This window comes from Amblyomma maculatum, chromosome 10, assembly GCF_055883805.1.
Source record: "Amblyomma maculatum isolate TAMU_Amacu chromosome 10, ASM5588380v1, whole genome shotgun sequence".
Lineage (NCBI taxonomy): Eukaryota > Metazoa > Arthropoda > Arachnida > Ixodida > Ixodidae > Amblyomma > Amblyomma maculatum.
Genome location: NC_139353.1, coordinates 126115337 through 126130912, shown reverse-complemented (window position 1 = coordinate 126130912; position 15576 = coordinate 126115337).

The window sequence follows — 15576 nt, the reverse complement described above, 5'->3', positions numbered from 1 at the left end:
ACAACTACTTAGATGGTAAAATGTTTACAATTATTTTTTTTTCATATATGGAATGCACCACATTAAACACAGTCCCAAATTTGGCGCATTCAAGCATGGTAGTCTTATTCAGTAATTAAAGGAAGAAACACCGTTTCTAATTTTTCTTACAATTTAAGGATCAAGTTTCTAGGAGGAGATGAAAATGAATATGAGACAATATGTTGCATTGTATTGTTTCCAGCAATGTTATCAAAGCTGAAACTTCTTGTTTTTTCTCTCATTGGGAGAACTGCCTAAACTGACGGCACAAAAGCAGCAAATAGGCTCCCCGCTCCTTAAAGCATTGCCCATAAGCCAACCCTGTGATCTTGGCCATAAAGGAAAACCATGCCTGATCACGTTATTGTGAGCCTATGCTGATCTGTGACGTACGCAGGGTGTGGCGGCATCACTATCCGTGAGTGTGCATAAACGTTCGTAGCACCGCCCTAGGAAATTCAGTTGGGAATGAGTTTTCAGTATTTTTTTTGCAGTGCATCTGCGATGGCATTCGCATCCCCAGTTCCTTGCTTTGTCTTTTTGCTGTTGATATACTTGCTTTATTTTCTTTTGTAATCGGCGTTTATTCATAAAATACATGTTGGGATCTTTTTGCCCCTATTAGGTAAATTTATTTGTTTCTTCGTAGCTTTGCTAGAGCAGTCATTTCCACATTATTTATTAGTTTACTGTTCAGTTTTGCCAGTCAGAAGTAATACTAGATAAATAAATCAGGTTCTGTTGCTTGAGAAATTTGAACAGAGCTTAAACAGAATGGGGATGTGTGAAACAACTAACAAGGTCATGTTGGAGTGATTTAAAAATATTCGCTTTGAAATGAAATCGTACACACCTTTTTTTTTTGCTCTAGAATGCACTTAGCTATGCTAAATGAAGAAACTTGCCATAGTTGCAGTCTGAAGGTTCGACATTTCAAAACAGTTGTGCTTATGCATTCCTATGGGTGTCACTTTAAGCTGCTGCTTGCTCCCACAAATGGCTTGCACCGCTGCATACTGCTTATGTAACAATCCGACAATTGCTCATAATTGTAATTACATATGCTATCTCCTTACAGTACAGATCTCTGTCTTGACATAAGGGTAAAATTTTAGCAAAACACATTGTGTTCGCTACTTATGCACCTCCATTCAAACACTTTGCAATGATGCTTGAGAAGCAGCATGTTTCACCTTTGATAACATTGTTGAAAATAGAATAATGCAATGTGTTCTCTTGAACTCTTTTTTTTCCATCTCCTCTAAGAGTAATTTATGGGTTGATGTTGTGGTTTTATTTGAGTTTTGAAGGAATATACTCTGTTCAAATATGTCATAATTCGGAAAATGTCTCATGTGTTTTCATTTTCTGCATAAAAGAAACATTCATACTTCTTTTAAACACCAATTTTCTTACCTATTCTGTACCTTTAAAGTAGGTGTACCTCACACTCGTAGAGAAAATATAAGCTCTTTTGAATCATGACCCTTTTCATCTTTAGGGAAATTGGAAAGGCTCTTCTATACAAACGAGAATTACACCATGAAGGCTGGTTACTTTTGGCAAACAGTACATCGCATTGAGGATAAAGTAGAGTACTTTCTTAATTATGCTTTGAGCACTCATCTTAAAGCTGTTTGCCCGGAATCCTTATGATTGTAGGTACTGAATATATACCTGTGTCTCTTTTCATTACCAGGAAAGGAGTTGTGTGCTCGGTCTCACTTGTCGATTTTTTTCCCTCTTTATATAAGCAGTTACGTCAGCACTTCAGACTGGCCGATGCCTGGAGCCTACCTGCTGCTCACCTAAACCCCACAGCACGAACGAGGAACACACTAAATCATCTACCAACAAGCACACTGCAGTGCCCTTCTGCAAGCCATCACCACGTTTTAGGACACGTTCAGGGATGCATGATTAAGTACACACCCTAAGCATAGCTAAAAATGGTGGTATGAATGAATAGCTGCCTTGGTTTGGTTGTTTTATCTCTTTCTTAAAAATCTGTTTTACTAATGGTGTAGTCAGTAAAAAAAAAATAATTCTGAAGAAAACTTGTTTGCATTGTTGTGACTACCAAAACCAAACCTCGTGCCATGTATGATGTATCTGAAAGTTACGGTTTTGTGTTTTCTCTGTGAACGGTGCAGCATGTTTCTCCCACCAACTGCTATGAGGGTTTGAAATGTGCAGGTCACCATAGGGGCATGACATTTGTCGCCTCATCCACGCCTTCGTCCTCAGTCGTGTGCTTTACACTACTCCTTGCCTAAAACTGTCCAAACATGGCATAAACGGTTTGGATGCCTTGATCCGCAAGTCATACAAGGTCGCACATCACCTTCCCCTCAACACACGCACAGACAGATTGTTGGGCCTGGGTCTGCACAACACAATTGGGGAGCTCGTGGAGGCCCACCGACAATCTCAATACATCGACTCACGCCATCCACTGGAAGGTGTATCTTAGACTCCCTTAGAATCAGGATACTCGCTAACGACCCAACCCTTCTCTTCATCCCTCGACATATCCACCAAGGACTAGTTATCAAGCCACTCCCGAAAAATATGCAACCATCATATCATGATCAACGCCGCAGAGTCCGTGCAAAGGCGCTCCACCGATATTATGGCGGTGAATCGGACGCCGTATGGGTGGACGCTGCATGCATGGGTGATGAAGCGATCGCAGCCGTGGTGGATTACTCCTCATCTCCTCTCATCACATTAGCTCTCCCCCCAGACACCACCCTAGAAGCTGCTGAGAGAACTACCATTGCATTAGCCATAAACCCGCCCGGAAGCCCAGTAAATTTTAACTGATTCAAAAACAGCAATTCCTATTTCTGCACGTGAATTAGTCCATGTACCTGCTTTCAGCGCACTGAACTCGCCCGATGCACCCCCGCCCCGCCATGTGGAGCTGATATGGGTGCCTGCCCTCTCCGGGAATCCCGGAAACGAGGTTCTTTAAACCGAGCTCAGGTGGCCTCTAATCCGGGATTTACGAAGAAGCGCATGCACTCGTTCAGCGAGCTGACGCAGGCCTACAGAGCCTCGCGCGAGATCTACCCCCCACTCCACCCCTTCCTAGGCAAAATACACGCAACACTATGGCGCAGACTGGAAACACACTCCTGCTTCACCCCTTACCCTTTCCCACTACTATACTTCCTTCCACACTCCTGCTTCTATTCTTTGCGCAGAACACTTTTCCTCTTCTATCCACATCATCTCCATCTGCCGGGCCGACCCTCCCCCACGGGGCCTAGAGCTACTGAAGACCTGGGAGGACTGGGAGACCCTGCTGCGTTCGGAGGACCGGCCGTGCAGACATCGCCACTGGCCGGGCGGCTGCCAGTGTTATGATCCTCCGGGACATAAACACTTGAATTTCAGTGGGGATCGAGCGGGGACCCAGGGGTCTGCGCTCCCCCGAATTCCACGTCTTAAGAAAAGGTTTCCTCTGTATCCATACAAGCGGTGGGCTTTATGTCATGTATTCGAACGCACTCAAATGACAAAAGTATACATGATATCATCTAAGATAGTTTCAAATGCCTCTTCTAAAATGGAATTAGCACTACATTCACAAAGTTTTGTTTCTCATTGCGCATATTGCTGTTAATCTGGATAGTTTTCATCTGTTACCATAGCCTTGAGGGATGCCTTCATATAAATCACCCCACTAGCAGGAATATACGCTATTCCATGGGTGATGCTGCTAAGGATCGCCCACTATCGAAACGAATCCCCATCTTCTGTTGGGGTGTTAAAGGTCTTGGAGAACTTAGTCATATTCTCCGGTATTGTGTCTAAAGGTCCCGCCTTGCACATGCATCCTTCCATTTGGCCAGACAGGACGCAGAGAAACGCCGCCGAAAATCACCGGCTGCGCTAGTAATCCTTCATATAGGAGCGAAGTCTCCTTGGGAACGGTGAGCCATGAATCCACAGCATTCGTTAATTGTTGTTAGTGCTTGCCACAATTCTCCTAATGTTGCTGTTATCGCTGTATAGTACAGCTGTCCTCTCTCACCATATTGGGTTCTAATGCCATGCTTCAAAACATTGAAATGTGTAGGGTAACCCAAAGACGGACTCTGTGTCTGACTGCCAATACGACTGCAAGCCTTAAAGGACTACTAACATCTAATTTTTGGGCTCGAGTTTTATTCTTCGTACTCATGACTAAGATAGTGTTGTACGCGTATCACCACGTCGTATTCAATTAGGACTCCTGAATTATTCTTAATCGAATTTCTTTTCACACCTCATTCGCTATCGATGCAACAACCGGTCGATGGCTGTGATGTGGAAGTCGAGTCTTGCTCACGTGAAAGATGAAAAGAGCGATATAATCATTCTTGCGTCGTTTGATTTCGCAAGAGTGATAAAGCCACCCTGCCTAAAGACTCATTGCACTGCAGCCGCCCCAGATGTTGTGGTTTTCAAAACTGCTTTTTGTTCCCCCGGGATAAACCGGTGGTTTTAAGGCAGACCAGTTTTCACTGTTCAGTTTTCACCAAAACTTTGGGACCCGTCCTCTAGAAGGCAGCGCCTACAGTTTCAAAGCTCCATCTGTCTTCGTGCTACTACAAAGCCGCCGAAGCCATTCAAAATATTTAAGCTGACTGTATTCGCGACGCTGCACTTATCAAGAATGACTTAAGTAGGAAAATTCACAGACACATTGTCAAGATGTGTTATAAATCCTGTGTATGCCAGCACATAAAGGCGCACTTTTGGAATCCATTTATTTTTAAACTGAAGGCGAGAGACAAGTTCAACTTCACCTTGCAAAATCAATTTTCACTCACTTCTTCATGATCCGTAGTGAAAGTACTACACCGTGAAATATTTGTTTCTATCTTTACGGACGGTAGGAATGTATTCACACGCAGCATCACTGCGAAAGAACTACATCGGGGTAACCTATGGTTTGCAGCACCTGCTATCAGTCGGCGTCGGGGAGGTGCGATAACGGAGTTCGCACACAGTATCAAACAGATAGATAATGCGACCGGTAGTCAAAACTAAACCGTAATATTTTGTGCTTTGTCTCAACAAAGTTGACAGGTGCTAACCAGGGGCTCTGAGATAGTTGAGTAACGTTGTGAGAAAGAGTTTTCTTACCTTGGGGCGGTAATTGCGACGCGCTCTTTAGATAAAACACGATAGGGTGTCTGCCGGAGTGGTTGGACTATATGTCGGTTGAAATAAGGCAATACTTTAAAAGTGGTGTTCGGCCTACGCGCGGCGGCGACGCGAATGCAGTTCTGTAGGAATTAAAAGGTTCCTCAGGATGTCTCGCTCTTTCTGCAGCAGTGCCGCGTTGATATCGTATTTGATTTTGGAGAGTTCCTCTGTTAAAGTCAAGAATCAGAAGTCATACTTTCCGCTCACCTTGTTTCAGCGATGGCGTCAAAATAAGAGGCAGTTCGCTTATTTAGACACGTTGCTCATTGCTTAATTTTGTGATAAGTAAATCGACATTGCTATTTTCGAGAGAGACAATAACCAGTGCAACAGCAATGTCGTGGTCTTGAAGGAAAAGCGGCTTAGTCTCGACGACACATTCGGCTTCCCGGAGGGTGTGCGCACTGACGGTCACCATTACAATGTAGCGGGGACGAACAGCCCCTTGCTAGTCGAGAATGTGGAGCGGCGCCGGTAGAACGTAGTCAGCTTCGAGCGAATTCTCGAAAACTGGAGGAACTGGGATTGCAGATTGATGATGGCGCCCATTTGCTTCAGGAAGTCAATACCCATTATGACATCACGAGCAATCAGCTAGCACGACACGACAAACGTTGCCAGGAAGGTTCTCCCTTTCACCGTGAGTGGCGCCGTGAGCTTACCTGTAGGTGTTATCAAACGTCCTCCAGATCATATTACCGAAAGTAAACCGGAGAGGATAGATGGATAGATGGACTAAACTTTCATCATCATCATCAGCCTGATTATACCCACTGCAGGGCGAAGGCCTCTCCCATATCTCTCCACTTAACCCGGTTCTGTGCTAGCTGCATCCACTTGACCCCTGCGAACTTCTTAATCTCATCCGCCCACCTAACTTTCTGCCGCCCCCTGCTACGCTTTCCTTCCCTTGGAATCCAGTTTGTTACCCTCAGCGACCATCGGTTATCCTCTCTTCGCACTACATGTCCTGCCCATGTCCAATTCTTCTTCTTAATTTCCACTAGAATGTCGTTAACTTGAGTTATTTCTCTGACCCACTCTGCACGCTTTCTATCTCTTAATGTTACCCCTACCATTTTTCGTTCCATAGCCCTCTGGGTTGTCCTCAACTTAAGTAGAACTCTCTTGGTGAGCCTCCACGTTTCAGCCCCATAGGTGAGTACAGGCAAGATGCAACTGTTGTATACTTTCCTCTTGAGCGATACCGGTAAGCTGCTAGTCATAATCTGCGAGTGCTTGCCAAATGCGCTCCATCCCAATCTTATTCTTCTTGTTATTTCCTTTTCATGATCCGGATCTGCGGTTACTACCTGTCCTAAGTAGATATATTCGCCTACTACTTCCAGTATTTCGCTACCTAATGTAAACTCCTGTTCCTTCCCGAGGCTGTTGAACATTACCTTAGTCTTCTGCATATTGATTTTCAAGCCTACCTTTCTACTTTTCCTGTCTAGGTCATCAATCATTATTTGCAGTTCATCTCCCGAGTTGCTTAGCAAGGCAATGTCATCAGCAAATCGCAGATTACTGAGGTATTCTCCTTCTAGCTTTATCCCTAACTGCTCCCATTCCAAGTCTCTGAATACTTCCTCTAAACAAGCTGTGTATAGTACTGGGGAGATTGTGTCTCCTTGCCTAACACCTCTCTTTATGGGAATTTTGTTACTTTCTTTATGCAGAACTATGGTTGCTGTGCAGCCCCTATATATATCTTCCAGCACTTTCACGTACGGCTCGTCTACCCCCTGATTTCGCAAAGCCTGCATCACCGCCGAGGTTTCAACTGAGTCAAATGCTTTTTCGTAATCAATGAATGCTATGTATAAGGGCTGGTTATATTCCGCACATTTTTCTATCACCTGATTGATGGTATGGATATGATCGATAGTAGAGTACCGTTTCCGAAACCCTGCTTGATCATTTGCTTGATTGCAGTCTAAGGTTGTCCTGATTCTATTAGCGATTACCTTAGTAAATACCTTATACGTAACAGACAGTAATCTGATTGGTCTGTAATTTTTAAGGTCCTTAGAGTCCCCTTTCTTGTGAATGAGGATAATGTTTGCATTCTTCCATGCTTCCGGTACCCTCGATGACACCAGGCACTGCGTATACAGGGTGGCCAGTTTTTCTAGCACGATATCTCCCCCGTCCTTCAGCAAATCTGTAGTTATCTGATCCTCTCCAGCTGATTTCCCCCTTTTCATAGTTTCTAGTGCTTTCTTGACCTCGTCCTTCGTCACTGGTGGAACGTCTGACTGTTTTTCCCTGACGCCAATCTCATTACGGTCCTGACTACTTTGGACGGACTAAACTTTAATGCCCAACAGATAAAGTGATCCACCCACACTCAGATGCAGGCTTGGAGGTCTTTGATCCCAGCAGCCTCTTCAGCCAGTTGGACGAGTAGGAGCTGGAGCTGAGGGTCCGAGCTGCGCAGCAGGGTCTCCCAGGTTTCTCTACTGCTATATTGTGCGTCCCCGTGGGAGAGTACGGGCATTCCCATCTTATGTGGTCGGGGGTACCTCTCACCCCACAAAGATTACATTTATCACTCCTGGCCTCAGCTGACATGTGGTTCGCCATAACCGGGTGCGGATATGTGTAAGTTTGCAGTCGCCTCCAGGCGACTGTTTGTCTGCTGCTTAATTTCGGGTCTGGCGGGGGTACCAGTACGATCCAATCTATAATGCTGCGTGATCTTCCCATATTTTACCAAGCGCTATCAGCACCCTCAATCATCAAGTGGCCCTTTAGCGGCTTGGTGTGTAGAGATCTCGATCCAGCTCGTGGGCTGCCTCATTGCCGGGGACGGCTTCGCACGCAGGAGTTCAAATTATTTGAATTTTTCTATCCAACATTTTTTGTAGGAGTCTGGCTCCTAAGGGCTAGATCATCCCCTTTGCTAAAATTTTCTATGACAGTTTTGCTGTCACTGATGACAAACCTCGTTTCCGTTCCTACGCAGTCTAACGCGATCGCAGTTTCCTGTTACTATGCTTCGCCCACGCAAAGTGGCAGCTGTCACGGGACCGCCCCGGGCGCTGTCGACCGAATTACCACCGTGAAACTGCCACCACCTAACGCCAACTCTACATAGGTCACCTCATGTTCGGAAATTTCGCCGAATCTAATTTTTATTCCTTCAGCTCGTTTTTTCCTCCCGTCTTTGTTATATTCCGAGTGCATGTTTTTTGGCAGGTGGCAGGGGGAAAACTGTGAGATTTTGTCTGTATTCCTTATCTACCTCTGCCTTGACCATGGGACCCCTAACCGGATTTATTTCAACTTTCGTCAAAATGACTCTTCCTGTCTTCGTGGTACTAAGTCTGTCAATTTGAGAGGTTCGCACCGCTTACGCCAATTCTGCCCATGTGTTGTGTACTCCTAGTGGCATCCGTCACTTTGTGAATGAGCACATAGGCAGTCCCAGCGCTCTTTTTACACATTTTCTCATTAGAGACTCAATCTTTTCTTTTTCCATCGCTTTCAAATCTAGATACAGCGTTGCGTAACAGTTCGACTGCTACTTGAAGCTTCCACAGCAGCGACTTCCATCGCCTTTGCGCACGCTCGATGAGGTCTGTGTGATTGCAACACGAGGATTTTTAAGCACATTTCACTTATGCAATGCTGCCATAAACAATGCACTTTCGTAATGCGCGGTGTTCCCAGCAGCGTCGCAGATGCCACCTGTCTCCACATAGCTTCTTTAAAATATTTCTTTTTGTGGTTTTCGTGGCTGGCTAGCCACAGCCAGTGCCGTCACTACACTGCGGCGATGAGCCTGTCGTTGTCGGTAGACTGCACGCACATCTGTATGTACCCCAAAACTAATGTTAAATAAATGCAAACATAGAGATCGCAGAGATTTTAGGTTCTTGTCAGGGGGGGGGGGGGGGGGGGGGAGGCGGTTCCAGAAGTCGCGAGAGCTGCATCCTCTTATTGGTGCACGATAGCCAGTCACCGGCGACTCTCCTCCGGCGCCAGGGCGTCAGCGCGAGCGCGCATCGAGCGTCGCAGAAATATCTGTCATGGCCTGATACCTGCTCGCGTCTGGCGCGTCACGCATGCGCATACAGACTCCAGCGTACGTTCGTGCGCGTGGGCGCGCTCTCCGACACCCCATGCCCTAAACTCTTAATTTCAGTCAATGCGCGTCCATCTAGATGCTTCAGCGCACAGCATAGACTCTGTCTTGCCTCTCTGCATATGGGGTACTCACAAAAAATGTGGCCTATTGACTAGTCACACCCACAGTTTGTACATGTAGGGCTGTTTGCCATGCCTGTCATAAAGGAATACGAGTTTTTGAATGCTTCGCCAACCCACAGGCGACACAGCAAAGTTTCTTCGCGTCGGGGTAGGCCAGGTGGAAGCCAAAGCTTCAAGTCAGTGTCCAGGGATTTTAAGCAGCTGTTCGCAAACTGGCCAAAATTCCACAAGGAGAGCGTGTGTTCCCGCGCAGTTGCGCGAAGCCTGCCCGCCGCGTCTGCGAAAAGAGAATCAGCACACAATCGCCGGCTCGGTGGGCTGTTCGTGCGACCTCGTCAGCCCAGAGATTGCCCGCTATGCCGCTGTATCCTGGAAGCCATTGGAAGATAATGTCATGTCTTCCATTAATTGCATAGTGATGAATTTCTCGTATTTCCGAACGAGTTGTTTATGGGATCAATGGCGAAGAGCCGCTTTAAGGCTTTCTGACTGCCTTTAAATCTGTGAAAATAGACTACCGCTGAGGGCTCTTCTGAGTGATATGCCTAATTGCGACATAAAGAGCGGTAAGCTCTGCAGCTGTTGAAGACGTCTGGTGAATTGCCCTAACTTTTATTTCTGTATTAATTGAGGGTATGAACATGGAGCCTGAAGAGCTCACGGAATTCACTGAACCATCGGTGTAGAAGTGCAAACAATTTGCATGGAGGGGCTCATGAAGGTATTCAAGAGTGATTTGTTTTAGTTCTGTCGGCGATAGCTCGACCTTCTTCCTGAGGCCGGGTATTCAAAGAAGCACGTGTGGTTTAGGAAGGCTCCATAGTGGAGATGACGGTCTAGATGCGGGTGTAAACTGGGACGGCAAAATAGCGCGATGCGCATCAACGGTCTCTGTAAACGATGTACGCGGCCTGGTAATAGGAAGACAGGCCAAACGAGGAAATTGAACCCGAGAAATGTGTTGGAATTGTGCCCTCAGGGCTTCAACTGTTAGGTCGGTAGATATGGGATGCTCCTGTGCAATTAAAATGATAGCAGCAGTAGAGGCACATTTCCGCAATCCCAGGCAGGTTCGCAGAGCTTGAGCTTGAGCGCTCCATAGAATTCCTAAGTTGGTTTTCCTAATATTTCCAAGTGCAGGTAAGCTGTACCGGAGAAATCCCATATATAATCTACGGTATAGTTGGAGCATCGACCGCACGGACGCTCCCCATGACTTTCACTCAATAAAGGCAAGTACTTGAGCAATTGCTGTCAGCCTCGTTTTCATGAATGAAATATGGGGAGTCCACGAAAGATTTCGGTCGGTTATCACTCCCAGAAAGCGATGGCTGCTTTCGTAGGGTATTGCTTTACCATCAATGCGTACGGTGTAAGGTGACACATTCTTGTGTGTAAATGCAACTAGCAAATACTTTTCAGTTTTTATCTGTAGACCTTGCAGGCCGAGGTAGGCAGCAACTAGACTTGCCGCCTTTTGAAGCCTCGCTCTAACCGGTGGGCGAGTAACTGCCGATGCCTAGACACAGATGTCGTCTGCATATATTGAAAGTTGCGCCTACTATGGTATTAAGTAGATATGCTCGACAAGAGTAAGATTGAATAGCGTTGGGATTAGCACTCCACCCTGTGGGATTCCACGGGAAGTGAAATGAGATGTTGCGCCATCCTCAGTCTGCATAAAGTGAGGTGAGTTGGATAAATTACCTCGTATCCATCAAGAACCACGACCGCCAAGCTCGACAATTTCCAGAGCGTCCAAATTGGCCATGTGAGTGACGTCATATGCGCTCTTTATATCAAGGAACAACGCCGTGGGTACGCGTTTCAAAATTTTTGGCTGTTGTACAGGGGATACCAGGTCCACCACGTCCAACTCAAAACCCTGACATTATATCCGGATATATGCGGTAGCGCTCCAGGTACCACTCAATACGTGTAAGCAGCATTCTCTTCAGTACTTTACCAACGCAACTAGCCTGTGCAATTGGACGGTATAATGTCAAGTCCAGAGGGATTTGCCAGATTTCAGGAGCGGAACTAAGCGACTGCACTTCCACTCGTCTGTAACTGTACCCTCACTCCATGATTTGTTGTAATAATCCAAAAGAGCGTGCCTAGCTTCTTGTCTAAGATTACCAAGCGCAGTGTACGTTATACCGTCGGGACTTGGCGATGATGACCGTCTGCAAGAAGCCAGCGCAGCGTCAAGTTCCTCCACGGAGAAGGGAAAGTCCATTCGTAAATCTCGTGCACCTGGAACATCGTTAAAATGTAGCTTTGCCGTTGGAGTCGATTGGCCTGCAACCCTAGCGCAGAAATCTTCTGCTACCTCGACCTCACCACTTCTTTAATAGACAGCGAGAGATTTGAATAGGAGAGCTGTTTATGTTCGTAGACCACAAACGACATTCCAGATGCGTGATGAAGGCTTGCGGGAATGAAGCGTTTCACAGACTTACCGCCAACGTTTTGCTGGAGGGCTTCAATTCTGCGCTGAAATTTATTTTCCACTCGCCTCGCATCACTCAGGTTGAGGCGCGAATTCTTGCGTCGGTATCTGCGCTCTGTCCTCCGTCGCAGTGATCGCAGGCACTGTAATTCTCTATCAAACTCTGTATAGTAGGACATTTAGATGAAGAAAGACGTCGCGTTTACATGGCCTTCTTAGTTTTCTCTTCAATATCTGCAGTGGCCTGCTGTGCAACCATCTTCCATAAGTGCTTGAAATGCCGACCAATCTTTGTAACGCTTTCGTAGACAGACGTGGATATGGAAAGGCCGTTAATGATCACATATGTAGGAATGTGGTCACTTCCTTCTGTTTCTATATCTGCAAACTATTGGACGCTGCTGGTAAGGCATCGAGACACGAAAGCTAAATCAAGACAGCTGCTGTAAGTTGCCTCAAGAATAATGGTCGGTTTACCGTCATTAAGACACTGCAGGTCATGATCAGAGGCGAAGGACCCAAGTTTTATTCCCTTGAGGTTCATTCGTAGACTTCCCCGCACGATGTGGTGAGCGGTAAAGTCTCCTATGATGATCCAAGGGACAGGGGTAATCGCCATCAGGTCGCTCAATCGGGTGGTGTAAAAATGACTTGATGGCGGAATATATGCACTCACAAGTGTAACCGTACCTGAAGTCAACCCCAAAAAGGGCATATAAGAAGGAATTAGCGCGCAATTGGAAGGTGGTGACATCAAGGATGTGTCGTCAAGCAGCTAGAAGTAGAGCCATAAAAGGCATACGAAGTGATTACGACCCAACACCAGAATGGGTAAACAAGAAGCGAATTAGTGTGACGTCACGCAACCGGAGGTAGAGCCGAAAAAGGGCATATGGATGGATCGGCGCGCAATTTGAATGTACCAAAGAAAAGAATGGGTAAACAAGAAGTGAATTAAGCAACCAGAAGCAACCAGCAGCAGCATCCGTTCTTTCGCATTGCTCCAATGCCGATCCTGCAGGAGCTTTTTTACACAGGCCCTTGCGACCCCAGGTGTCAATGCCGATACCTGGTCACCCGGTTCGTAGTGCACGTGCCTGTGGCGAAGGGATGAAGCATACAGTCACGAGTCTGATGGGAAGCAGAGGAGAGCGCCCCACTCAACTCTGAGCTATGAATGTTAGTTCTTCGCGCAAATCGAAGCACCTCGGAATGGGCAGAAGGCGCCTCCCGCGCCAGGCAGCCGCCGAAAGGGACGATGCTCCAATAAGGCACTGATTCCGGCTATGCAACTCGTCACACCAGGCACGCATCAGAGGGGAATGCCAACCCGCCATGTATGCAGTGCGAAGTTTCGCAGCAGCACTTGCCAGGTCCTTAGACATGCGACACCTCAGTGCGCTGCCCTCTTCCGAAATGTGCATGCGACAAATCAATTTCAGCGTATACCCGATTCATTTTGGGTATTGAGTTCAGGAAGCCAATAAGGCAGATGCGTGACCTGAGGTGGAACCATCAAGGTGCATTGCACTTACATTAGGCTGGGCTTCCCAGTCCTGCAGAAGAAGGACTGGAATTTTTGGACAGATATTCCTCCAGGCGACCTTCTCGTGTCATGTCCGAGCATGTGGACGATGAAATACACCGCTTATGTCCGTCTCGCTGGAGTTCCATGTTCTTGTCACATTCACTGAGTGCAGAAAGCCTCGGGGAGTACCCGACACCGAGACTGAAAGAGCCACTGGAATTGTTCATATCACGTTCCTCGTTCACAACCACGGATGCCTTTTTAAGTCCTTTCACAAGGCAAGTAGCTTGTTTACGCGTACCATTCGCTTCTCCCAGGCTTCACGAGTGTTTGAGACGCCAGCCGTAACAAGGGGTCACCGTAAGCTTCATGATACGACTAGCCGTTGTTCGGAGGGCACCGGAGTTTTTTGGTGGTGCCAAAGCGTTAGACGCCGACTGCAGCTTCTTTCCCCGAACTACATACTTGGTCTGGACGCCGCGAACTTTAAGTGTGCACAGCGATTCTAGCGACGCTATGGAAGGAGCTACTTCGATAGCAGACGGCTTATCCGAGGATCCGAGGTCCACGCTGCGTCAGCCATGGTCGCGCATGCAACCACAACCTCAGTTCGACCAGTCGTATGTTTCTCAAATGCCACGTCACCACTGTTGGCCGTTTCTTCCACCTGTGTGCAAGGCGTAGAACTCGGCAATGTTTCTAATGTGGCATCCTCAACATAGGCTACTTGTACCTCTCTCTGACCTTTAGCCAATTCCGCTGGCTTGACAGAGGGCACCGCCACTGTAGGCTTCACTGGTGTAAGCGGGGGACGCGCACTTGTCGCCGCGTCCGAATAGGAACGACGCACAGGGTGTGTGACAGTCGGGTGGTCATCACCGCAGCGTCGGCAGGGCAGAGCAAAACCTTCGCTTTGGTGACCATGGACACAATAGCGACCCCGAAAAGCCGCTGGGAACTGCGCCTGACAGTAGTTCGAGGAACAAAGCCTACGGTAAACATGCTCCATGCCCTGGTAGCCGACGGTAACGCAATGTCCAGCGAGGCGTAGGTAGTTTGGTACTGGTGACGTGGCAGACATCTCCAATCTCAAATAACGCAACCCAGTCAGGACACCTTTCGGGAGCCAATCTGGCCAGCAGTGACGGACAGGACTTTGCAATGCTGGGGAATGACCTGGACGAGCTTTCCGTTTGAAACGAAGGGAGGCAGGAACAGTCAGGCCACGGTGGTCAATTGTGGCCCTACTGGAACAACTGGTACACGCTCGCTACTGATGACGAGGCAGCCGGCGTCGATTATTAGAGTCATGGAAGTCATGCTCTTCACTCTCACTTGAAAGGACTGGGCGCCCATATGTTGTACACAGTATATTTCAGGTAAACCCACTATTGTGGCCGCCGCTTTAACGACGGACTCCGGATCGGTCTCCAAAGGGTCACCTATTCGAAGACTAAAGTATTCGATGGACTCCATGGCGTTGTGGGTGCCATGGCGACAAAGTCGCGGGAAGCCCCTAACGTGAAATACGCAGAGACGCCCGATGAAACCAATTTTCTAGTTGCCGTTTTATTTTTGATTTCAGCGCTGCGTGTCGATTAATAATGGCACAACGAAGATTCGAAGGTAGATCAGTACATACTCGTAAAGCGGAACGGTCACTGCTGTATACGTTCTGCATATACTACATAGATAGCATAGTTTCCAGAGTAAAATATGAAGCCATTAATAACGGCAAAAATATGCTTACAACAGCTATTTAAAACCTCTATAAAAAGCAACTAATGACGCATATAGCATAAATTAAACAAATACAATGGCACCCTTAAATTAGGATGGAGACGTTTCGGAGTGGTAGGTCCGTGGACTACTGCGGTCTTCAATGCAGAGCCCCAGTTTGGCATGTTTCATTTTTACCGCGCACAATAGCAATATATGTTACATCCATCAACAAAAATTCCCATGTGGGCAGCTTCGGATCATTCCCGCTTTTCAGCCCAGGCGCGGCCCATGCGGGACCTATTCGGCTTTTTATTGGGCAGCCCAATGAGGCTAGCTAATTTTCTATTTGTTTTAGTCCCCGATTTTCATCGCATCTGGCTTAAAATGCCCAGCAAGAGACTGATGTGGGCAGAAGCAGGTATGGGCACTTTTC